The sequence below is a fragment of the Mastigoproctus giganteus genome, chromosome 2, assembly GCF_048544385.1.
Source record: "Mastigoproctus giganteus isolate SK-2022 chromosome 2, ASM4854438v1, whole genome shotgun sequence".
NCBI lineage: Eukaryota > Metazoa > Arthropoda > Arachnida > Uropygi > Thelyphonidae > Mastigoproctus > Mastigoproctus giganteus.
This window is the reverse complement of record NC_143576.1, coordinates 175,711,175-175,738,668: the sequence shown is the minus strand read 5'-3', so window position 1 is coordinate 175,738,668 and position 27,494 is coordinate 175,711,175. Positions and strand designations below refer to the sequence as shown.

The 27,494-nt window shown below is 37.9% G+C and overlaps 1 protein-coding gene across 1 annotated transcript in view; it reads left to right on the top strand.

Annotated features, from left to right (window-relative positions):
- The window catches only part of LOC150089769 (uncharacterized), a 157,948-nt gene that overhangs the window by 37,470 nt on the left and 92,984 nt on the right, over positions 1 to 27,494 (top strand). The gene's annotated exons all lie outside the window — the stretch shown is intronic.

The window sequence follows — 27,494 nt, the reverse complement described above, 5'->3', positions numbered from 1 at the left end:
GGAAACAGAGGAGGAATATACAATGGAACCAGAGGAAGAACAGCAAGAAGAAATACAACCCAGAGTAGCTGAAGTGGAAAGAGACGAAGTCATGCTATCCAGAATAGAAAACGAGTGGAAGAAGGCCCTAACAGAATTCGAAGGAATGGACTCCACAAGAACCCACGTGATACCTAAGTAGAGGCCAAATGAAATACTGTGGAGAGTAACAGACCACCTCAATCGGCAAATAATGCCACATTACCTTGACAACAATGTGCAACGCTGGAGGCTATCCACACAGCCGTATACTGTGCTGCTATAGAAGCCACTAGAATTAATGGAAAAGAAACGAGAGACCAGCAGCAGAAGAACCGAAAACAGAAGGAAACGCCAGCTTGGGAAAGAAGACTTCAGCAGAAGATAGAAGAATAAAGAGTCAAGATAGGTCAGTTGACCCAGTACCAACAGGGTAATAGAAGTAAGAAATTGATTGGAAAGGTGAAGTGCATCTTCAAGAGAGACAGCATCCACAGCAAACATGAGACCAGAAATCAGAGAATAGGATAATACTTGGACACACTGAAGCAGCACCTCCTCGCGCTCAGCAAGAGACTACACCGATACAAAGAGAGCTCCCAGAGGAAAATAAACAACCGAATCTTCGATGAGGACCAAAGAACCTTCTACTGGAAACTGGGTGAACATGAGAAAGCAGGAAACGGACCACCGGAGAAGAAGACGATCGAAGAGTTCTGGGAAAATATCTGGAGCAGTGAAGTAAGACATAACAGCAGAGCATCCTAGATAGAAGTAGAACAGAAGAAAACGAAAGACATACACGACATGAGAGAGTGGGAGATTCGAGAAGAAGAAGTAAAACAGTCGATCACGGACACCCACAACTGGCGAACCCCGGGAATTGATAACATCCACTACTGGTACAAGAAGCTCACCTGCACACACAAGCACCTAGCAGAGCAGTTCACTCGAATGATAAGGCACCCGGAGAAAATCCCGAAGTTTCTCACTGAAGGAGTCACATATCTGAAGCCTAAAGATGAAGATACAAGAAAGCTGGCGAAATACAGACCAATCACATGCCTCCCAACGATGTACAAGATCCTGACCAGCTGCATAACTAAGAAGATATTAGACCACTTAGAGAGTCAGAACATAATGGCCGAACAGAAGAAAGGATGCAAGCGGAGCAGCAAAGGATGTAAGGAGAAATTAACCATAGATGCCGCAGTTATGGAGCAAGCCTTCAAAAAGCACCGCAACCTATACACGGCATACATCGATTACCGCAAGGCCTTCGACTCCGTACCTCATAGCTGGCTAATAGAGACTCTGAAGATCTACAAGATCAATCCGATAGTGACAAACTTCCTAGGAGCAACAATGGCGAAATAGAGTACCACTATTAAGGTCGAGAACAACATAACCAGGCCAATCCCCATTAGAAGAGGAATCTTTCAGGGAGATGCTCTGAGCTCACTGTAGTTCTGTCTAGCACTCAACCCGCTGTCCACCATGCTTAACGGCAGCAAGTATGGATATAATCTGAAAGAAGGAAGAAAGAACCTGTACACCCTCACCCACCTGATGTACATGGATGACATCAAGCTCTATGCGGCAACCGAGAAGCAACTCCAGCAACTATTCCGGATCACCGAAAAATTTAGCAAAAATATCAGGATGGAATTTGGTCTAGACAAATGGGAAAGGCCAGTTGACAAAGAAAGTGTACCATACTATAAGTACGAACGCAGGCAGTACTAGAGACTCCAACCCACAAGCTGTACTGGGACCGCGCCATAATAACGAATAAGACCATCCCGCACAACAGACCGGACATAACCCTTGTGGACAAGATGGAAAAGACTACCTACCTGATTGACATAATGGTGCCCAACACTAGCAATGTCCAGAAAACCCATGAGGAAAAATTTAGGAAGTACACGAACCTGACATGAGGTCAAGGAGATGTGGCATATGCAAGAAGTATCAACCATCTCGATCATCGTGATGGTGGTAGGTCTCCCAGAGAACACCTACAAGGAACTCCAGAAAGTCGCAATCCTGAACACCTGTAGGATAGTCAGAGATTTCCTCGACCAACAGTAACATCAGACATTACAACCACCCTGTGTACTTGGTAGCAGTACCCGTCACGGAGTGGAATCCCCCAATCAGGAAGAAATAATATAAGAGCAATAATAATAATAATAATAATCCACTGGTGGAGTGCAGGACCAGTGGTTGGCAGCAATCCCGTACCCAGGAAGTCCAAACCCGAATACTTGCCAAATCTCAGCTCTAGCAGAATGCTAAAGGCCAGCAAAAAATGGAGTAACGATCAAAAAATAATAAAATAAAAATAAATTAAATAAAAAATAAATTAAATAAAAACTAAATTAAAAAAATGTCAATAAAAAATAAAATCCCATCTCTTGACAACAGTGAAGAGGCCAGCAAATCCTGTTCCAAAGAGGGGTCTCAAAATACGAAATACTAATAAATAAACAATATATAATAATAAAACATAATAATGAAAAAAATTAAGAAGTAAAATGATGGGGGAAAAATATGTCCCACCTCATTTCAACTGTCATGAAATTCTGTTCCCTAAAAGACAGCTAACAACAACAATAATAACAACCATTTTTATTATTTTTTGATTGTTTTAGGGCAGGAGGGGGCGGGGGCAGAGTTGCGTCGCAGTGTGGCTACCGAACAGAAGTCTCCAGACCAATTTGTGCCAAATACTTTATCAGTGAAATACGAGAGAGACAATTTCAGGAAGTCAAATCAGGTGCAGTTACATTAGGAAGTCAGGAGCCATTTGTCTTCTGAGCTGTCTTGATTAATCCTAATAACTCCGCCTACCTAAAAGTTTGGAATGAAATTTAATTATTCTTAATTTTCAAAGTTTTTATTAAAATAGGATCAACTTGTTTACCAATTTTTATTAAAATATTTTCTATTATGAATAAAAACCGAAAAACCTAAATAACCAAAAAATTTAAATAATATTTTTAAAATATTTAAGAAATTTCTAAATATCCGAGAATATTCCAGAAAGGTGTAGACGATTCTTGAATATGGTGGAACACTGTAGGTGATTCCAGAATATTCTAGAATATTCTGGGAGAATTGTTTCAATATTATAGTAGATTATAGATGAATCTAGAGTGTTTTACAATAATATAAATTGAGGAGTAAAAGCTGTAACTTATAAAATGAAACACCCATTCAGAAACGGTGTTTGGGGTAAGTTTTGTGCGTTTCTTGATAAACATGGCAAGAAATAAGGAACTGAGTGTTGAAAAAAGAACTGCTATTATAACTATGTATAAAGAAGTTATTCCATGAGAAGTAGTAGCAAAAAACTAGATGTTTTTTTAAAGGAGTTCAAACTACCATTAGACGATTTAAGAAGACTGGCAGTTTAAAGGATAAATCACGGTCAGGACCACCGCTCATACCAACAGAAGCACAAAATAAGACCATGACTCTGATTTCTAAACGCAACAAGCAGGACTTCATGGTCATGTAGCTTCCTGAAAACCCTTATTAAAACAGGAAAATCGAAGAAAAGTTGGTTTTGGCTAAGAGCCATTAACATTGGACAATGAAGAGTAGAAAAAGGTACTGTAGATGGATGAATCCAAATTTGAAATTTTTCGATCCAAGCGTACAGCTTATGTGCAATGATCCACTGGAAAAAAAAATGATGCCATATTGTTTAGTGCCTACAGTCAAGCACGTTAGTGTTTCCAACATGATCTAGGGTTGCTTCTCTTTTTCCGGAGTGAGTGACATCGTCAGAATTGAGGGAATTAAAAAAAAAAAGAAGGCTATAAAACACCGAACATAATACAATATCCTCTAGACTTCGACTTACTTTGTGGAAGAAATTTTATGTTAGAGCAAGACAATGACCCGAAGCTCTAAGCTGCTCAGACACTTTCTAGCAAGTAAACAGCAGGAGGGGTTATTGCAAATCATGGTGTGGCTACCGCAATCGCCTTACTTAAACCCAATAGAGTTTTTATGAGATCATCTGGCTTATCAAGTCCGTGAAGTCTACCCATCTTCACAAAATTTATGGGAACCTTGCAGATCGCTTGGAATAATATGTGGGAGTTAGGATTTTGTTTTCCTTTTTCTCCAGACCTCTACCCTACTGAAATCTCACACAGCCCCACATTACGCAAATATGACTGCAATTCACAGAAAATTCTGAGATTGTAGGTGTGTAAAGCGGATGTTAGCAGAACATTAAAGACACACATTTATTTACAAAAAAATTACAACCTTTAATGAACGTTATATACAGCATTTACATAAAAGAAACAAATAATTACATACAAGCATACCAATTTCCCTATATTTGAACTTGTAAAATAATAAGAGAAATTTACCTCAATATAAGATAGTAAGAATCAAAGCATTACAGCTCTGGTTCGTACTATCTAATATATTTGAACTATACTACAGTATCTCTCTCATCAACTATTCTCAATTTACAACTGATACAAACATCAGTTTGCATCAGTTGTGTCTTACTTATTATGAATCCTCGATGATTCCTCAATCAATTACCAATTTTTTATCACTTACATCAGTAAAACTCATTTCAGCTCTTATTACTCTTTTTGTTTATTTGTTTCTAGCGTTTGACACATGGAGTGTATTACAATTGGTATCTTCTTACTTCAATAATGTTCACTATAAATCACTCATTCTACCTTAATTAATCTCTAGTTACCATCTTCATCATCCACTTTACTCATGAGGTTTCTCTGTTAATAAAATTTCTTTCTCTTTACACCTCACTGGTATGTTATCTTATGTTGGCACCTGGCCTAATTTAATGATATGAGTTAACATATCCTAACAGTATTACTCCTATAAATATAATTTCTTTACTCATTCATTTATAGTATTACTTTCTTTTTAGTACCCCTGTACCACCCTTACATTATTTCACAATCATTAGCATTCATAAGTAATTATCTCAACCTTAATAACTAACTTGCCTAATACAATATGAATATTCCCTCTTTATAAGGACTATCACTCAATTCCTTACAGAGCTAGGTTATGAATCCTTGAGTTCAGGATTCGATAAAAAAAAAAAAAAAAAAAACAGGAACAGACTTACGTTCCGAAACGGCCGCTATTTCCAATTTTCTTGCGTTCAGGTTTCTTTCCTGGCAAACAGGCTTTCTTTCCCTTTCTTGGGCACTTTGCTTCCTTAGTAGCAGACAGGCATACGTTCACTTCTGGGAACTCCGGTTTTCCTTCAACGCTGACAGGCATGCGCTCACTTCTGAGGTACTCTTGACATGACGCACCTTCTTATGTAGACGATATATTCACAAGTGTACATACTTGGCTCATTCTCTGTGGTCTCTATAACCCATGAGCAGTTCCTTCGTGAGTTTTCCTTCAGACTCTTTACAAGGACGTACATTACTAAGTTCTCTTATCTGACTCAGTCCCCCGCACTCAAAAAATCCACAATCCACTCTCTCCCACGTATCTTCAAGAATTCTCTCGACCACACTTCCCTCTCCTCTCGAACTTTTTCTTTTTCCCTCAAGTTTGGAACGCCTTCCCAGGACTCGCAACCAATCCTCATACTCTGCTTAATTTTCTATTCCTTCCTATTTGCTAAAACATCTCACTCCAGCTATCTCTCTAGTGCACAAACCAACCCTTCTCTAGAAATTTCTTATTTTATTTTTCATACGGCAGTATGGCCCTTTCATGTTACCGGTCCTCTCCAAAGCACTCCGTTTTGTGTTCGCACTTTCTCTCTAAATATGGCCAACTTGCCAATATATCAGCCATCCTGAAGCCGTTTCTTTTTGATGCGAACACTGGATGTCCACGCATTTCCTATTTACTTGCTAACGGTCGCTTAGATCAAAAAAGACGCTTCGTAATCCCGTTTCACGGTGCTATTGTTCTTGCCCTCAGCAACCCTTTCACGCCTGTTTTCAAATGGCACCCTCTTTCTTAGTCATTGCGCTCTCTCTGTTTGTTATCTTGTATTATTTAAATTACTTGTTCACCTTTAGCCGCTATTTTAATTCACACGTCTGAAACCGTCCATTTCTAAATCCAGCGTTTCTTCAAACTTTAACCTTATTTACATTAAAACTAAGTATCCAATCTTAATAATTACTATCTTTAACTTAATACACGGGCATTAATGCTAATTCTCACTTTACATTTCCCTTCCTGGATTTATTTTAGCAAAACAAATATTTCTATTTTAATTTGTAAGATCTACATCTTACAAATGTTAGTCAAGACACTATTATTAAATTAATCGACAGACTGCCAGGTCTGTGCAAGGTAGCGATAAAATCTCTAACAGGATAGTGTTTTAAAAAATCGGTTTTAATATTAATCATTTCAATATTTTTTGCTGTAAATTTTTCAATGCTTAATAAAAAAATCTTAAATATTTTATAGTGTTTGTTTATTATATTAAATCTTTTCATAGCTAATTTAAAAAAAAAAATGTCATATGCTGCGATTCCAAACTTTTAGGGTGGAGTGTAGGTGAAAAATTATTCCACATTGATTGAGTGATTTGTAGAAGACATCTATTAAGAAGATATGCTTCTTTAGTTAGTAGTAGATGTTACAACTGCTTTTTCAACATTTGTTGCAATTTGTACAGAGGATTTTTTTCTTGTGAAGAAGGGAGTCGCAAAATTTTGCAGCATTTTAAAACCAACTCTATTATTCACGAATTTTTGTCCATCCGAAACTAGAAACTAGAGATGGATCCGAAACTAGAAATCAGCGGAGAACAAAGGTCTTAGTTTAATGGACAGTGATAAATTTTATTCTTCCAATTGCAATGCTATTGCATGCGCAAAGATCTTATAATTTATGGACCCACGGCCAGCTAATAGATACGATACACGGTGGTTATAAAATAAGTTTCCCTATTCAGGAGACCTTAGTGTCAAAACGGTTAGAGATAGCGCTGTGAAAATCGGTGGCTATGTCATTTAGGGCATGGAGAAGCGATTTGTAGAAGAAAAAAAATTAGTTCAAATTTCCGCCACAAGGGAAGGAATTGGCACTATAAACATGAAATGGAATACTTAACTTAGGATTAGATTTTAATATCAGGACTTAGAAATCTACAGATATTGTTTTATGTGCTTTCCTTCATTTGAGATGATATTCTGAAAACGAAGGACTGCGTGTGACACAGCATCTCATTGGAGATGTTGGCTACATGCTGTTTAATGCTTGCTTTCAAATCGACAAGCATCTGTTCAGGAATCCTCATAGCCAGAAATCACAGGGATTGAGATCTGCTGATCGGGCTGACTACAACTGCGGAAAGTCTATAGAAATGATGCGATCATTTCCGAATGTTGAACGGAGCAGTTCCTTTACTTGTCGACCAATGTGGGGATGAGCACCATCTTGCATGAACACTACGGTCTCCAAGCATTACCTTTCTTGCAGAGCGGGAATAATGGGATCTCTTAGAAGAGCGCAGTGCCATGCAGTAGTTATTGTACACCTTACAGGAGGGGCCATCAGGTGTAGAATCTTCAAAGAAAAATGGTTCGATTATAAACTGTACTGTGAATCCACACCATATTATAACGTATGGACTTTGTAGTGGTCTTTCATGCACAGCAGATGGACAAGAATATTCGGCAGTTTTGTGCGTTTACAGCACCATGAAGAGTGAAATGTGGTTCATCAGACCACAAGTTCATTCGAGCCCATGTATCATCAAGTTCCATACGAGCCAGAAAGCGTAGAGCAAAGTCTATTCGTTGTTGATGATCAAAAGACTTTAGTTCTTGCACTACATGAATCTTGTACGGAAACCAGCATAAAATTATTCGATGCACTTTACGTACAGTAGACCAAGGAAGGTTCAAGTCTCTTGGCACACCTCAGGCAGGCCCTATTGACTGGTAGTGCAACCGTCACGTCATCCACTACCTCCGTTCTGATACTTGGTCGTCTCCAGCCTGGAATTGCATCTAACTCCCAGGTCGGTCGCTTAAAATTTCTTTATTAGTTTTCGAAGCCCTTTGACCTTGTCAGTGTGGTAACTAATACTGACCTTGTCAATATTAGTTTCGAAGCCCTTTGACCTTGTTTGTCCTTTACGCAAACCTTTAAGTTTCCGATATTCACGTCGTGCTTCATCAGCGTTACTATTATTCTGTTAGAACAGCTTTACGAAAAGAGCACATTCCTTTTATGTAAGAGCCATAATGGTTATTGATGGTGGTGTTGGCCTTTCTGCTTTTATCTAACAGGATGTCATTTGTGCAAGCAGCGTGTCTTGAAGTAAATGACAACTTTACATATGTGGAGCGCTTTTTTCCCCTGTTGGCGGAAATTTGAACTAATTTTTTTTCTTCTACAAATCGCTTCCCTATACCCTAAATGGCATACCCACCGATTTTCACAGTTCTAACTCTAACTGTTTTGACACTAAGGTCTCCTGAATAGGGACATTTATTTTACAACCACCCGGTATATAAGCTTGGTGTGAACCGTTTCTTTATTTATTTTTTGGTTGTAAAGGTGACATCAGGGAAAAATGAATAGGTGACAGTTCTTTGTTACTTTATCCCAGCAAGTTTGCCAGATGCCACTCGTTCCAGCCTCTGAATTTTTCCCTCTTGATGTCAGCATTTAAGTCAAGTGTAATTCCAAGGAAATCATTGGGAATTCTATGATTCTGTACACAGATTTTATCTTTATGATCTAGGACTTTCTAGGTGAAGGTCCAGAGGCATGTGTACAGTCAGAACCTGAAACGCAGCAGTAGAAACTGTGCTTAACCAAATTCTCTCTCTCGTAGACCGTGGCAAGTAATTTATTACAGTGTTCAACATGTTCCCCCGAAAGTAAATTTTACTTTCACCAGACTCAGTTCTTTTGTTATCCCCAAAACTTTGTATTTTTGCCTTCTGGATCGTCTTCCTTTTGTCAGTGAAAATATACCTCACTCGTTCATGTTAATGATATGTAGAGTTACCAACCTTTTCGCACGATACGCTCTAAGTAGCTCTTCAAATGGATATCGATCACCACTAGTTATCAATCTGGTCGCTCTTCTCTTCAGTCCCTCTGGAAGCTGTTGTGGTCCATATCGGAACACAATATTCTAAATGCGTCTCACTATCGGCTTATGTATAGAAACAATGATATCCTTTTTCTTCCTTGTGAAGGTCCTATATATCATAGACAGGATACCGTGTGACCTTCTATCCACTGTATACTCTGTGTGGTAAATTTCATATCTCATTTTATCCCAACCGCTAAGTCTTTTTCGTCCTGTACCACTTTAATTCCTCGCTCTCCAGTTTATAAGTACTTCCTGGATTTCTGTTCCCCAGGTGCAAAACCAGCACCTGTGCAACAGAATTCCTAACAATTGCCGTTTTAACATCTGTAGTAAATCTAAATCATTTTAAGCAACACGGCCTGGTTCTCGTTGTTAGCGCTTTACAGAGAAAGGGACACACGGTGGAGACGGTTCGGGGGTTTTGTTTTTGCTTCCCTTTTTCTTAAACATCCACCCTACTGAGGTCTCAAACAGCCCACAAAACGCAAATCTGACTGCATTTCCCAGAAAATTCTAGGTTCTAGGGTGTGTAAAGCCGGTGTTATCAGAACATTAAAGACACATTTATTTACAAAAAATTTACAACCTTTAATGAACATTTACATAAAAAAAACAAATAATTACATACAAGCATACAAATTTCCATATATTTGAATTGAACCATACTACAGTACAACACATTATCTTTCCCGCATCAACTATTCTCAATTTACAAATTATTAACATCAGTTTGCATCAGTTGTATCTTATTTAATTCGAATCCTCGATGATTACTCAATCATTCTCTTACATTACCAATTTTTATCACTTACATCAGTAAACTCATTTCAACTATTATTACTCTTTCTATATATTTCGTTATATCTTTTAGCTTTTAACCCATGAAATTTATTACAACTGGTATCCTCTTACATCAGTAACATTTACTACAAATCACTCATTCCACCTTAATTAATCTCTAGTTATCATCTTAGTCATCCCTCTTTACTCATGAGGTCTCTCAATTAATACAATTTCTTTCCCTTTACACCTCATCCGGTATGTTATCTTATGTTGGCACCTGGCCTAAATTAATGATATAGGTTAACATATCCTTAGAGCTGGAAAAGGAATTAGAAAATGTGAATTGGAATATCATCAGTTTAGCTGAAAGATGAAGAAGAAATGAATCACTTATAAGTTTATCAAGTGGAAATCTGCTGTACACCAATGGAAACAGTGAAAGGAGTGAAGGTGGAGTTGGGTTTCTGGTCCATAAAGATATAAAAAAACACATTTTGGAATTCAAAAGTACATCACCAAGGGTGTCAAGACTACTACTCAGGATTTCTAAGAGTTATAAGCTAAAGGTTATAATGATTTATGCAACAACATTGAGCCATGATGATGAAGAGGTTGAAGAAATGTACACCGAAATTGTCTTCTAGATGAACAGAAAACTCACTACACTATCATTATAGGGGACTTCAATGTTAAGGTTGAAAAGAGACAAAACAGCACAGAAAGGGGAACTATAGGGAGTTTTGGAATTGGTGAAAGAAATGAAAGAGGTGAGACTTGTGGAATTTGCAGAATCTCGAGGAATGTCAGTGATAAACACTTTTTTAAAGAAAAGTGGACACGGAAGAGCATAAGCGGATTAACAACTAATGAAATCGACTTCATCCTTACTAAAGAAGATATATCGTGAATGATTTTACTGTCCTGAACAAGGTAAATGTTGGAAGTGATCACACAATGGTAAGATGCACACTTGATATAGATGTAAGAAAAGAAAGGAAAAAACTGACTCGAGTAAATAATACAAAGGTCTTTGAGATAACAGAAGAGGAGAAAAAGCAGTATGTACTGGAACTTAAGAACAAGTTTGAGCTTCTGCAGACTGCTCGGGATCAAGATATCGACGAGGAATATTACAACTTTCTGAAAGTGATAAAGCCCAAGAAACCTATAGGTAAAAGGAAATCCAAAGAAATCCAAAGAAGAAAACATTAGTCAAGAAACACTTGTCATGATGAATCGAAGACCACAAATGAAGAGCAAGAAAAGCACTGACAAGGAGAAAATTGAGTATACTGAGTTATGCAAAGCCATTAGAAAGAGACTCAGAGAGGACATAAGAAGATTTAACACAAGAAAAGTAGAACAAGCATTAAGGGAAAACAAAGGATTTAAATCAGCAGCCATGAGCAGTAATACAGAAAGACAAATAATACTGAAACCGAAGAACAGCGATGGTGTTCTTATAAATAGCAGAGAAGGAATAATTCAAATAGCAGAAGACTACTATAGAGAATTATACAAGGAGCGAGGGGATGATGCCAGCAGTGGGGAAGATGGATTACAAATTAGCAACACATACGACATACCCGATATCCTTCCTGATGAGGTAGAACGTGCGTTGAAGAAAATGAATTATCAGAAAGCCCCGGGGAAGATGAAGTTACTGTAGAGTTGTTAAAATTGGGAGGAAGAGATATAACACAAAAACTGGCAAGACTCTTCACAAAATGCATTAGAAAAGATGTGATGCCTAAGCAGTGGAATAATGCAATCATAGTTTTGCTGCATAACAAAGGAGATAAATCAGAAATTGGAAATTATAGACCAATTAGCTTGTTATCCCACATCTACAAGTTGTTCACAAGGGTCATTACTAACAGATTAGAAAGAATACTTGATGAGAATCAACCGAAAGAGCAAGCTGGCATTAGGACAGGATTCTCAACTATGGATCACCTTCACGTAATATCACAGCTAATGGAGAAAGCAAATGAATATAAAACACCATTATGCATGGCATTTGTGGATTATGAAAAGGCGTTTGACTCCATACAGCATAAGGCAATGTTTCGGGCACTGGAAAGACAAGGCATAGAAACCCCATATATTATGATTTTGAAGAAAATATATGAGAACGCTACCTCCTTTATTAGACTAGACAAAGACAGTAGTAAATTTAAAATTGCGAAAGGATTTCGACAAGGAGACACAATATCTCTGAAGCTGTTCACTGCTACTCTTGAGGAAGCTTTCAGAAGATTAGACTGGTCGCAGAAAGGAGTCAATGTGAACGGAGAGTACCTAAACCATTTAAGATTTGCAGATGACATTGTGGTCATAAGCCACGATCCCAAAGAATTACACGAAAATCTTAATCAGTTAGTAAGGATTTTGGACTAAAGATGAATATGACTAAAACAAAAGTAATGATGAACAAGTATGCCACAGAAAGGGAAATAATGATTGAAGGAGCAGTAATTGAAAAAGTGGAGTCATATACTTATCTGGGATAAGTTATTAGCTGTAATAATGATAAATGGCTGGAAGTCAAGAGAAGAATAAATTTTGGACCGATAGCATTCAGGAAATACAGTCACATACTGAGGAGAAATATCCCAATTTGTCTGAACCGTAAAATAATGAACCAATGTATACTCCCCATCATGACTTATGGAAGTGAAACTTGGGCACTCACCAAAAGAATGGAAGAGAAGCTGAGAACTACACAGGGAAGAATGGAACTAATTATATTAAGAACCAGACTGTTAGATAAGAAGAGAAACCAATGGATTAGGCAGCAAACTCAAGAAAAGGACATCTTATCAAAACTAAAGAACTAAAATGAACTTGGACAGGACACGTAGCTGAATGAATAACAGAATGGTACCCAAGAGGAGCTAGAAGAAAACCTAGAAGACAACAACGGAGATGGACAGATGAAATTCATGAGTTTGTGGGTAGTAAATGGATGGCCATTGCACAAAACAAAAGGAACTGGAAAGTTGCTGGTGGGACCTTCATCCTGCAGTGGATTTAAAATGGCTGATGATCATGATGATGACCTTTACAGTACTATCCCTATAAATATAATTTCTTTACTAATTCATTTTTACTATTACTTTCTTTTTTATTACCCCTGTACCACCCTTACGTTATTTAATAATCATTAACATTCATAACAAGTTATCTCAACCTTAGTAATAGTAATTAACTTGCCTAATACAACAGGAATGTTCCTTTTTTAAAAGGACTATCACACAATTCCTTACAGAGCTAGGTTATGAGTCTTTGAGTTCAGGATTCAAGAATAAAAACAGGAACAGACTTATGTTCCAGAATGGCCTACTTCCAATTTCCTTGCGTTCAGGCTTCCTTCGTGGCAGACAGGCTTTCTTCCATTTCTTGGCATACTGCCTTCCGATGTTGGACCAGGCTTTCTTTCTCTTCTTGGCTCACTTATCTGCACAACTGTCCATTATCATTGCCTTCCGATGCCGGACCAGGCTTTCTTTCTTGCACGTTTATCTTGCACGTTTATCTCCTAACCTTAAACTTTAACACTGCCTTCATGGCCTATCACTGCCCTCCAATGCCGGACCAGGCATTCTTTCTCTCACGTTTTTTTTTCTTCTTCATCTTGCTACCACGAGATGTGAACTCTGACCACCAAAAATCTACTTCTACTTCAACCCGCAACTCACGGCTTTCTCTTCTTTAGACCATAGAGAAGTCAGATACAGAATGGACACTTGCTCCTTTTTCTGTTTCCCTCAAATTTGGAACGCCTCCCCCAAGGATTCCAACCAATCCCCATACTGTTTAATTGTTTTCATTCCTTCCTATATGCTAAGACAACGCATCCCAGCTGTCTCCCTAGCGCACAAACCAACCCTTCTCTAGAAATTTCTTTTTTTTTTTTTTGTCACACAGCGGTATGACCTTTTCATGTTTGCAGGGTCACCTCCAAAGCACTCATTTTCGTATTCACACCTCTGCTAAATATGGCGAACTTATCCAACATTCAGTCACCCTGACGCCGTTTTATTTTGACGCGAACACTAGACGTCCACTAATTTCCAGTTTACTTGCTAACGGTGGCTTAGATCAAAAGAGACTCTTTGTAATCCTATTTCACGGTCCTATTGTTCTTGCCCTCAGCAACCCTTTCACGTCTGTTCTCAAATGGCACCCTGTACCTAGTCCTGCTGCCCCTGTTAACTCTCTTATATTATTCGATATTACTTGTTTCCATTTAGCCACTATTTTAATCCCACGCCTAAAACTGTCCATTACCAAATCCAGTATTCTTCCAACTTTAACCTTATTTACATTAAAACTAAATATCCAATCTTAATACGTACTATCTTTAACTTAATGCTCGGGCATTAATGCTAATTCTCACTTTCCATCGCCCTTTCTGGATTTATTTTAGCAAAACAAATATTTAAATTTTATTTTGGTGTTCACCATGTTCTCGTGTTGGGCGGAATAATGATCTTCATGTTTTTGATGGGGGAATAACTGCGCAGATGTAGCAAGAACAGATCCTCGAACCCTATGTGCTACTTTTTAGGGGTGCGATTGGCCTAGATTTTCTTTTCATGCGCGCCAACGACACTGCGCATAAAGCTCAAGTGGTGGAAGAATATCTTGAAATTGAAGATATGCAACGACTGCCGTGGCCAGCACCATCACAGACTTAAATTGGAGCGAGCATGTGTGGGACGCCATGGGGCGTCCCACTGCACGCCGACAGCCAACTCCATGGTCACTTGGTGAGCTAAGGTCTGTGCTGGTAGAAGAATGAGATTTGTTGCCACAGAATCTTAGAGACCCTTATATCGAGCATGGTTCACCGCTGTCAGGCGCGTTTAGCCGTTGGAGGGGATCATACGCCGTACTGATGTCATGTGACTATATTTTCGAGCATCTTGTATCAACTTTTATAATGTGACCTTTTGTAATTCTTATACAATCCCTATAAATATCCCTTATACCTATCTGAAATTTCTCGCTGTTTCCTAATTTCATCGTTATTCTATAGTATACCACCACACCACATTTTCTCCCGCTTAATCGCAATTAAGCTGCACGAGTTGCACAACGTTTTCTACCTGTTCTGTTAATTTAGACGAGCAGTGAAATATAAACCTTTTACCAAAGTTTTCATCTCATAAGGAGGCCTCACCAATCTTTAGAGCACACGCAGTTTACATCATCAATTTTAATTGAGTACATGACCGCAGACTCCATGAACTCTCCTTAGTTATCCTTGCACTAATACAAAGAGAACCAACTGTGGCATGATTATTTTGGAGATAACATTTGCAGCATTCCAGTATGTGGCGCCGTTTAAAACATACGAATCTCTGGAATTCTATTAGAATTTTCCATCAGACAAGAAGATTAGGTATAATACGATGACTTAATATAGTTTTAACATTCTCCTATGACTACGCACTCAATTATTTTACAAATAGTAGACAGAAAGAAATTCCCACAGCTTTTAATATTCGCCGAGTATTTACCCTTTGTTTTGACCTTACTCATTAAACAGTGGCTTGAGTCACTATGGAAAGGGCTTGTCAGTGTTTCGTTACTCTGCGACAGAAATTAAATTTTAAGTGAGCGTACTTCAGAGGCGCTTTTAGTATAACAAAAAGCCCGTGCTTTTTAATTAGTTAGGCAGTTAATTAACCAGAGTTTAAGCAAAAATGCACCGCATAATTTGTTTTCAAGCCTTATTTTAACATAGCACATTTCTCCCACCTTCTCTTTCACCCCTTCCCGCTGTCTCCTTGAAGTTTTCGCTCTTTGCCGACAAAGAAGGTTACAGACATAAACAAGGACGGTCGCGTGAATAATGTCCTTGTTGCTAGGTGACCGTCAGTGCGTTGCGATGGAATTATGATCAAGACAAGAAACGTCAACAAGACAAAATATTGTAGCTATAAAGCCGGGACCTGTTCTTCGGCGGCTATCAGAGACCACACCGTGTCCAATGTTTATTTTGGGAAGTGCTATGGACGACGGCACGCGGTTATGGGAAGACCACAAGTAAACTGCAGATTTTAAGATTTGAGATCGTATCACGGATTTAGAAGTGAGTGCCGTATGAATTACTGCAGAGGCAACGTATTGATTTTATAAACTGATGTTCGAAAACTGAAGTTTCTCCAATCACTTCTTGCTCGTATATCACACTCCAAAATGCCAAGCTATCCGTTTTAAATAATAATAATAATAATTTATCAGATACCAATCCCAATACAGAGAGATTCCACTATAATAACAATTGAGAAAAATCTGAATCTTCAATTTAATGTTATTAAATACAAAAAAATTCACGCTTTTGGCTATAACGAGTTCATTAATAAAGAAAAATGCTTGGAGTCCCCATGGACGGATCTGAGAAATTTAAATAGAAAGATATATTTTTAAAACTGTCATATTAGGACCTCCCAAGAGTTATCTTATCTACACATATGTATGTATATCATGTCCATAAATTGCATTGTTTCTAGTCGGTTTGATGGTTTTGCTGGACAAAAAAACTCGAATTTCCGCTTGATGGGACCAACTCCCGAGTCCAACTAACTCAGCCACGGAGTGAAAAAAACCCACAGAAGTTCATTGCATCAATGACCCCATTCGAAGACGGGGTTTTCCACTCGGTGTGGGGAGGACAGCCCACTGTGCTGCACGGAGGACATAAAATTTGTTTTCAGAATTATTATTAAAAGAGATTACGAGAAAGCAGTTCTCTGTGAAATTGCAATCTTGGGGAAAAGTAAATCTTTCCGAGCATTCTCAATAAACTTTAGGAAGAAAACATTTTTTTAAAGAGCACTATTTTTGTCTTTTAAAGTGTATGCAATTTCTTTCTAAATTGCATCCTCTGTAAATTATTCACGATGCTTTCGCGTCTACCTTAAAAAACACTTGACGTTGGACTCTTGTATAAAGTTTTCCGTCTAAATAGAATTATCTTAAGTATAACTCAGCGTTAAAGGCGCTTCATATTTGTCTGAGAACAGTTTTATATACGAGCAGAAAACGCTCGATTCTTAACACACGCTCACCGCCTTCCTCCTGGACTGTTTATGCTGGAGAGCATCGCTTCCACATCTCCATCAACAGTAATTTGAAGCTTGCAGGGAATGTTTGCTTGTCATTCTCCAGTAGTGTGCCATAGAAGCGTCTCATGGGTCGTGTAACGTTACCATTTAATATCTCAAGAGGGATGCACGCGCGCGCATCGTCGGTTATAGAAGTGCATCAAAGTGGATGTAAACGGATTCATCGAGCCCTTTTTTTGCTTAATGAACAAGGGTTATGAACCCTTTACTTATCTAAAAAGATCGAGTCATTAATGTGTGAAAAATGTCGCACGTGAAGAACTTCGTACGTTAAGATTCAGCCACTTTTCTCAACTAAGAAATGCCATTAAATATTTTATTTAGGTACACACGTTTGTATACACGCTGCCCAAAAAGTTACTTGGCACGTTTTTTTAAACCATCATCTCTCCTCCTGAACGAAGGCACGAGGCTTCATTATATCCTGTTTGTATATTGCGTGTGTATTTTGTGGTCGGTTTCTGTGAGATTACAAGTGCGATCCATTTACTTTAAGTGAAGTTTAAGCGAAATCTGATCGCTCGATTCGAATAATTAAAGTGAATTGACTGAGCGCAGGCAGAACTGTTGATACTTTACAGTATTGATGTTTTTAATCCTGACTCGTTTAATTTGAAAGTGGCAAACAAAACTAAGCCGAATTATAGCTGTCTCTTTACATTTATTAGTGCTGCGTGAAAAAACATTTTTGTGAACAAAATGAACAAAAAGTACTCCAAGGTATTTTTTGTTCATCGTAGTGTATCCTCATAATTGCTGATGACTGCGCGTATGTGACAGTTGTTGGACGCCAAGTGGTGTCATAATTGTGTTAGCTTTGTCACTGCTTTTAAGAATTTTAGACTATTCGCTTCGCTGGGTTTATAAAAATGAACATTAGAAAAAGTGTAGGAAATTTTGAGAGGAGAGCCATTTGGAAAAAAAAATAAATAAATAACAGAAAAATGCGTATTATTTATAAACGAAAGAACGGTGCTTGGAGTCAGTATTTATATTAGATTTCTAATTTCGCTACACTCTGAGAAAAGAAAATTGTTGGAGAGTTATTCAAAGAAAATAGTTTTTCAGGTAGTTCAATCTGTACAGAAAGAAATGTGTTTAAAATTTGTTGGGTTTAACCTTCTATTCGATACGGGTAACTGCGTTTTTCTGCTCTGCTTCTCCTTCACCTGCTTTGTTTCTGATTCTCAATTGTTTAATCTTGGAGTTGGCGATTAGTTCGGAAAAACAAACTTTGCCTATTTTGAAATAACTTGCGAGTTTATTTTTCTTCTTTCTTTTAAAAAAAATTAAAGTTTTCTGTTTATACTTCCAGAATGACACATAGATATAGGTTCGGTTCGGTTAAGAGTGTGTATTAAGCGCCATAGCAACTAAGGCGATGAGTCGTTAGTACATTTTGTCTATAATTACTCATATTCTTTGGTCGGTTTGCCGTTTTCTAGGCGAAGGGTCCTAATTTCAGGGCCAAAAATCGATGCAACCCTCGCTACTTCGATCTTTTCTACCCGATGTGGGAGGACAGTAGTTAAAACCGCCATGCTGTCCGCGAGCGCCTACGTAGAGTCAGAGGAATTTACATGATAAGAAAACTTAAATAAAAATTGTTATATTAATACCACCCGAGAGTCAAATCCTCTGCCCTTGTGTAATATGTTCATAAATTGCTTGTGTTCGTTGGTCTGTTTGCCTGTTTTGTTGGATGAAAAACCGAGGGGGGGGGAGATATTGATATCCACGCCTGAAACCGACTAGCTCAGTCACCGAGTGAAAAAGGAACCATAAATTTCTCGCGCCATCACGGAATTCGAACCAGGGGCTTTGCCATCCGGTATAGGGAGGACGGTGATTATAACCACTGTGCTACCTCGCTGACTAAGAAAACTTAAGGCCCATTCTTTGTTTTTATGTAAATAGCACCTTGAGAATACAGATTGAATTTTAACCATGACTAGAAGAGCTTTTTACTTGATACCAATTCAGCTGGTCTAATCCAATGGCCAGTGACTTCGTGTCCTCCTTTTCATCTCCTTAAGGACAGACTAAAAGACACAGTAATTTTCAAATATAATACTGAACACTCATCATGACTCAAATATTACCTCTTCTGCACTGATACAAATAATTCAGGCAACTGCTCGCACTCCTAGAATAATATAGATATTTCTACTGAGCAAGTAGAAGATGTTCCAGGCTATTCTAGCACAAGATAAACAGCATTACACATGGAGAATCACCACTAAGTAGACCTAGAAGTACTGTACAGCAAAGCATGATTCATGCTTAACATACACAGGGTGTCTCTGAGTAAGAGTTCCATGCACTTCTCATACTGAAAAAAGGAGTCTTGAAAGATGGTGTATAAATATTAGGTTTTCTGAAAATAACCACCATCACGTTAGCTGATGATGGTTAGTTCATCCAAAGCTTAAAAAATGAATGGACTCATAGCATGACAGAAAGCGTATTTCATCTGTTGTGATAAGGTCATCATCGTCTTAAAGAAATAGAACAGAGTTCAAAGACTTATCCTCTGAAAGAAATCAAGAAAAAAATTGCAGTCGAAAGAAGAATACATGTGAAATCATTTCCGCGAAGACCAGTCAAGCTGGCCAGATGAAAGATTTTACGAATTGAATAGAGTCTATTTTATGACAGAAAGATTTTCCAGGATATTCGAGGTGAAATGTGGATCACGTGTTCGGTGTGCAACATTTTGTCACGCTGAGTGTGCTGTGACGAAAATGGAAAAATTCAAATCAGACAATAATTATCTGATTTGTGTATCTTTGAAGTGAATTTATCTAGTATTTCATATTTGTTTACCCTCTGCTATTTATGATTTTATTTATACGCCATGTTATGGAAAATAATTATTAGGAATAAATTTAATTATAAAAGTTCACTCATCTTATTTTTCATATTTTGTACCAATGTAAGGCAAATTAATAATATGATCGGACAAATGAGTTTCTGATCTGCGTCAACGACCTGCCAAGTACTCTTGGAGACTATCAAATTATCTCTTTTATTCTACACGAAGTTTCTAAGTTACACACAGAATTACAGAAGTAGTTCTACAAAACTGACCAAATTGAAAAGTTCTCATAAATATGTTTTCTGAAATTCCTTCCTTCCGCTGAGTTACAGCCCTTTTTTGTGTTTTAAAAGTGATGCATTGAAAACCCCTCGTTCCTCTTCATACTTTCACAGGCGTCCATCGCGATCTTCAGATTTCCCCGAGGAATTTTGCTGTTCTGGTACATGTGGAACGGATCCGAGTTCGACTCCCATCTGTTAGAAAAGCTCGTTTGATCTTTCTTTCACACCGTTATTCGCATCGTGGCCGAGTCAATATCCTAAATGAGAAACAGTATCAACGATCAGTGACCAATCCACGGAAGAAATCCCCTCCAAAACTGAATGCACCAGGATGTTATCCTCCCTTTGGAGCTTTGTAAACAAGACTCAGAGTAAATAATTTTTATTGAGACCTTAAGATGCAATGTTCCATTACACCCAAGGAATTTCGTTTCAACTCGTTCGTTTTAATAATTTTCGGTTGATATTGCAGCCTTGATTCCTGAACTGCCTCGTACGTAGTATGTTACCAATCCCATAAAATATTAATATAAATACAGTTAATAATAAATAAATAAAAATAATATGTATATGAAATATTGGAATTTTAATCCTTAAAATTCGTTATTTATCATCTAAAAGAATTGCTTTAATTTAATGTAAATAAAAAAAAAGAATATTTTGGTTACTAGTAATTAGTTCACTAATTTCTTAACTTTCTAATAAATCGAAATTATTATTGTTTCTAATAATAATTCTGATTTTTTGAGAGAGAGTAACGTATTTTTCTAAGTGAATAGCAAAAGAATGATGGACTCAGTATGAGAGTTCGAAATAAAGCATCCGCTCAATGATGACATCGTTGATTGCATAAAATTTCGCTGAAATTCTGAAGCACAAAATTTGCCGAACTAAGAACTAACTGGTTATGTCACGCAACTTCCATCTGGCCCATCCCGAACGGACTCATCACTGCAAAAATAATAAATGGCAACGAAAAGCTGCTACTGCGAGTCTTATAAAAATGTTTAACAAATCACTTACTGTGGGAAACTTGCTGAACAGCCTCAAACGATCAGTAGTCACGACTACTGATCAAAGAAGACTGCAGCAGCCTTGGAAATTTGAGATTTTTGAGGCGATAGTATATTGTGCGTTTAAACTGCGTATATTCTTTGGTCAATTTGCCTGTTTTCTGGAGAAAAACTCCTTGTTTTCCAGGTTATGAAAACAAAAAAGTCCCAAAAATTCCCTGCGTCATTCACGGGATCCGAACCTTGAATGATGCGGGCATTTTCCACCCGCCCATTAAAAAATAGCAACGATTTTTAAATTTTATTTTTAGTTGATTATTTCGATACGAGCTCCGGTTGTAGTTGGACATGAATCCAACCTATAATTCAGCTGACGCCGTGTATATATGACTAAGTATAAAGCGCTGTAAACATTAGCTAATATTCTTTAATTGTATTCGATATTACATGAAAAAAAACTAACATTTTTTACCAGAATAATGGTTCGTTGTCCCTAAGTTTAGTGCACTTCTGCTATTCAAAAGCTAATACATAAAAATATCTTCAGATTTTCCAATTCTTTTCAGTGAAAAATTCAATAACAACCGCACTATATGTTTGTTGTTTAAAATGTTTCTGAACAGTCTTCTGGGACTAGAAGACGTTCTTTGTTGAAGTTCCACCTGAATTCATTTTTCATGACAACAAAGAATATTTAAATTTTGTTCTTTTGTTCTCGAATTATTTGAAATAGAGTTCTACTTTCGAATGACTACATTAATATAATAACTCTTATTTCCAATCATTTTTAATGCATGATTTCAGTTGTTTTACGTTCGCGTCTTCAAAGATCGGTTGCGTTTTCAATGAAGACGTTGGCATCGGATATACCCAGAAAATTTATTACAATTTTTTTTAAACATCAATAAAAATCACAGAAACTGAGCTGGTTGGTTGGATAGCGAACCATTCCTATGGGTCATATTACCTTGGCTCTTACAACTTCCACAGTTCTATATCCTTTTATCTATTTTAAATTGCAAGGTAGTTTATTAAACTTTTATGAATGTGATATTTTTTACAAAGATATATTGGCTTCAAAACTTAATGGTTTCATGTTTTGGAAAGATATCTGCGATATTTCATCAGCTTGAATTGAAATATTAGTTGTAATTGCATTTGACGAAAAAATTCGAACTACAATTTTAAAAATAAATATTATGGATCGATCAGCAATTATAAAATCGCTTTATAATGAAATACTGAACCAGCTTAGTATCGTAATTTTTCAGTATTTTTCTAATTTTTTCGAATAAAAAAATACTTAGACAAATTCACTGAACGAAATGATTAGTACACTGCTTGACAAAATTAACAGAACAAAATGCTTTTCATGAATATTTTATTGTGAACGGTGTCACCGAAGACACTGTTCACGATAAAATAGGAGTTCCGATTTTGCCTAAAAACAGATTCTAGACGTTATTTCATCTGGAGAAAACGAGGAATGCGGCCCCATTTCTCCACCATCAGAGAAAGGGACACGTACTACAGTGGAGAAGGTGCGTTTCCGTGTGGGGCGGAACAGTGATCAGCGGCAGCATTCCTCTTCGTGTTTTTGATACCGTAATTGTGCAGAGGTACCGAGAACAGATCTTGAATCCCATGTGTGTCTTTTTAGGGGTGCGGCTGGCCCAGATTTTCTTTTCATGCACCACAACGCCACTTCACATTGAGCTAAAGTGTTGGAGGAATATCTTGGACCTGAAGATATCCAATGACTGCCATGGCCAGCATGATCACTAGACTGAAATCCGATCGAATATGTGTCGGAAAACATGACGGCCTCCGTAGCCGAGTGGTCAGGAGCTGGACTGCAGTAGCACACGCCCTTTGAATAGACCGGGTTTCAAGCCCCTGACCGCTCTCATAGACCTAAACATCTTCATACTGTGATCCCCAAAAGATCTACATATACAAACTTGCTGGACATCCTATTTAAAATTCAAATTGCTCTCAACATTAAATCTCAGTTGGATGTCATCTTACTTGATATTTCATCTGCTTGTGATAAGTTCTCAATCCCGCTCTCATCTATATTCTAGAAAAGTACTTCGGTATTACAGGAGGCCTGTTAAACACCATCAGCCTCATCCTTACACCAAGACAACTCATCATCAGCCAGGGGCGTATTCAGGGGTGGGCATTTTTTTTTCATTTATTTACACACCCAAATATTATGTACAATTTCAAGAAACATAAACAATAATCTATATACAATTTTATGTACATTTTCATTCTCATATATATATAATTACCCTAGCATATATATATATATTTTGTTCACAATACAGTTGCGGAAACACAGTACAAAACACGTGTGTGTGTGTCCTGGTATCAAGGGTGGCCCCTAGGCATAGCCCATCTCCACCTAGTGGATCCGTATTGAATGTAGGACCTCCGCAAAGGAGCAGCCAATACCTGTGCAGCTGCTGTCTGGTACCTGTCCCCAGGCGCGAGTAGCCAGGCCTGTTTTTTTTTTTTTTTAAACCTTTTACATGACAAAGTGCACGAAATCCCGCACCCACTGGAGGTAGTGCAATACCAGTGGGTGCCCGCTATCCCGCTCACAGGCTGCCCAGGCCTGGGAGCCCGCAAAAAAAAAAAAAAAAAAAAAAAAAGCAAGGCTGGGGGGTGGGCAGAGAGAGCATATGCCCCCTTAACCAAATGAAATTAAAGAAACAGAACGCAGGAGGTGTTTTAAAAAAAACTCAAAAGCCTGGTCGCCATGTCCCCCTTACGATGTTACCTCCACCTGATTGCCATGCCCCCTTTACAATGATATCTGGATACGCCACTGTCATCAGCCCTAAATCTTTCCAACAGGAGTGCGTTATAACGCGAGGAGTACCGCAGGGAGGTAGGTGTCCTCTTCGGTCTGCTGTTCACCGCTGCCCTAGAACCTTTCCTCGCAAGGTACACTGATTTCTCTTCATGTTTATCCTCAAATTATACATAACGTCACCTCATAAATCAGCGAGTCTCCGTCCTGATCAACAGCCTTGTAGCCTATCTACTGCAAATAGGTCTGGAGCTAAGCATATCTAAATAAGCTGAAATTACCTTTACAAAAAAGAGAATTAAAAATGACATCACAGCCTATCACAAGGATTGCAGATAAGGAAATGAAGTCTCAACCATTTTTCGACCATGAGATCGAAGAATTTCTCGGCGATGTGAGCAATTCGACAAGAGCTGACGGGGTTACTCAACGTCGATGTAGTTGGAGGATACGTCCAGCGGTGCCTACAACCTATCGCACTATATGCATCATCAATCTGGCTTTTTGCTCCGACGTCGTACATAAACAGATTCCTGGCAGTCGATTACTGGGTAATGCGATGGATGAACAGGGTCACGGGCAACGCATTCACCATTTCCAGGGCTGTTTAACATATCAACCTAAATATTACTCTCTGAAGAGTCCACATAGCATCCAGGAATATTCTTCTGCTTTCTCAGACGCTTACCGGTGTGATTGACGCCTCCAGTCTTCGATGACTTATCACTGCTGGACGCAGTAATGACAATCCCCTACCGTTACATTCTACACTGTCCAACCTCTGCTGTCTGAAGAACTTCTTTCCGAACAACGCAATCACCCTTTTCAATTCATTGGCAAAAGATCCTGTGAAATACTCCTAAAGCAAACAGTACAGACTGAAGAGCCTCTCTGAAGCGCTTGAAGCTATAGAACAGGAGGAAACTACTCGGATAAAGAAGATGGAATGACCAACATGAAATGGCTGTAAAAGTAGATGTTCAACACATCTACTTTTGTATGAGACTGTAAATAATTTTGTTAATAATTGCATTTTGTAAATAATATTGTAAATATAACACTTGTGTAAATATTGTATATAATTGCAATTCTTGCATTTTTGTACACCCTTCTAGAGGTTGGCGTGTAATAGGGGTGAAAGCAAACACTTGTTACAATAATAAACGGATTTAATAAATAAATAAATATAAATTGGGCGTCGGATTGCACGCTGACAGCCAACTCTTCAGTCACTTGATGAGATAAGGTGGAGGAATGGGATTTGTTGTCACAGAATCTTATAGACACTCTTATATCGAGCATAGTTTCCTGCTGTCACCTGTTTAGCAGTTGGAGGGGATTATACTCCGTACTGATACCATGATTCTATGGTACACCACCATACCAAATTTTGTCCCGCGTCATCGTAAGCTGCTCGAGTTACACCACATTTTCAAAGTTAATTTTGTCGAGCAGTGTAGAAAGGAATCAAGTTAGCGATGTGTAGATTGCAATTCGAATCAGTGGCATTTTTCGGATGCTTAAAGCTTACAAGTTCATTCCTAAAAAGTAGAACTAGAAAGGAAATTAATTCGAAAGTAACTGATGTACGAAAGATGTTGAATTTAAATGGATTTCTTTACCATCTTTTTTTATTTTAAGAGCTTCTTATCCGTGTTTAGTTTCGCCTACAAAAGTTTCCTGTTTCTGAAGCCCTTTATTTCTCGAGTATCTGCAAGAGGTCTGTTTTTGTGATGATGCACTTGCTACGCTGAATTCCTTTTCCTTTTTGTCTGTGATTCGGAAGAATCCTGTGAAGTTGTTGGTTTCTACTTGCGTTATATTAGCAAAGCATTGGACCTAATTCCACTTTCCGTCAGGTAATTGAACTGCTCCTTTACGATACCCTTATCGACGTTTCCGATTTTTCTTTTCTTTTTTTTTTTTTGTTCGTGTCGATGAACGCTCTTGCATTTTAGTTGAATTTATTTTCTCTCTCTCTCTCTCTCTCTCTCTCTCTCTCTCTCTCTCTCTCTCTCTCTCTCTCTCTCTGCATGTTTCTCTTCTTTTTCTCAATCGCGCCTTTAGATGTGCCTTAGTCCACTGCTCTTTTCAAGAAAAATTATCTAATGTGATACGATTAAGAAAATATCGAGACTTTTTTGATTAGTTATTTATAAAACTCCATTAAACAGAAATCTACTTGTAATAGCTTCATGGTTTTCCGAAGCTAAATAAAGAGAACATTCGAAATGGTTATAATTACCATCCTACCACTTCGTGTGAAAAATACCTGTGTTTGAACACGTCTATGATGTCACGAATGTTTTTTTGCAACGTACCTGAGTATAGACACAGTATACTAACGCCTCATAGCCTTAGTTGCTTACCACACACGCGCACACCAGATATATGAGGTTGGGTCAGTTAAGTTAATTGAGGTGAATTTTAATATTTAAGGAATGTAGCTGTCCATCACACATGTCTGCTTACTACCAAATACCCTTGCTACTGAATATCTTAATATGGTTCACAATATTGGTGCTGACAGTCATTTTTAAAACTGCAGACGCTCTTTCAGTTGTATTCCTGTTGAACAGCAAAACTTTATCTAATAGAGTTAAAGGTTGTATATAGAAGTTGTATTTCAAAGGAAATTTTTATATACTGTGCGGTTTTTTTCTTAAAAAATCATAAAAAGATACAGTATATGAAAAAAAGGTCTTGTAGAGCAGCTCAATGTGTTGATTAACTTATCCAGAATGGTCAACGCATATTTCTGACGTGCTACTCTTTTTTGTTTTTAATTTTTACTCTAAGGCAACTTAGGTCATGAGACATGAGGGTATTGCCTCTGCGAATTGCGTCTATTCTATGTTATTTGAAAACCAGAGCCTTCTGGACAAAAAAACCATGTGACTCAGCTCGAGACCAGCTAACTCTGACTAGGGACTGGATTCGAACCAAAGCATTTTCAATTGTGTTGGAGGAAGACGATGGAAGCTTCTGTGCTAGCCGCGAGGACATGCAGTTTTCAAACATGACAGTTACCCAAGACAGTGTGCTCACTTCTTCACACTGCCAGATCAACAATGGAATGCATTCAGAATTTAAAATTTCAGACCATATTAATCGTCTGATAATTGTCGTCGTATAATAACTGTCGTATTAATCAAACAGTCCTGATCTTCTGATTTTCACATGTTTTGCCTATTTAGAGCTGCTTATCGAATGCGCGAATGCAGATTTCTTCTCTGATGAAACATAAATCATGCCAGTTTCTAGATTAAATGTGGAGACGATTACATTTGAAAATTGCGAACTCCCATGTTTCTTGAGTAAACCAGTTTGAGGTTTTAACCTCAAACCCACCTTATTAATTGATTCAGTTTCGTTCCAACGCTTAGATAATGTCAATCAAGCAGGAAATTTTATAAAACCTCTCTCTATCTCTCCTGAGATTGTCCACAGCACTTTGTAGAAGGAAATGATCACTCCAGAAGTTTCCATCTGTAAACGAGATCTGCAAACAG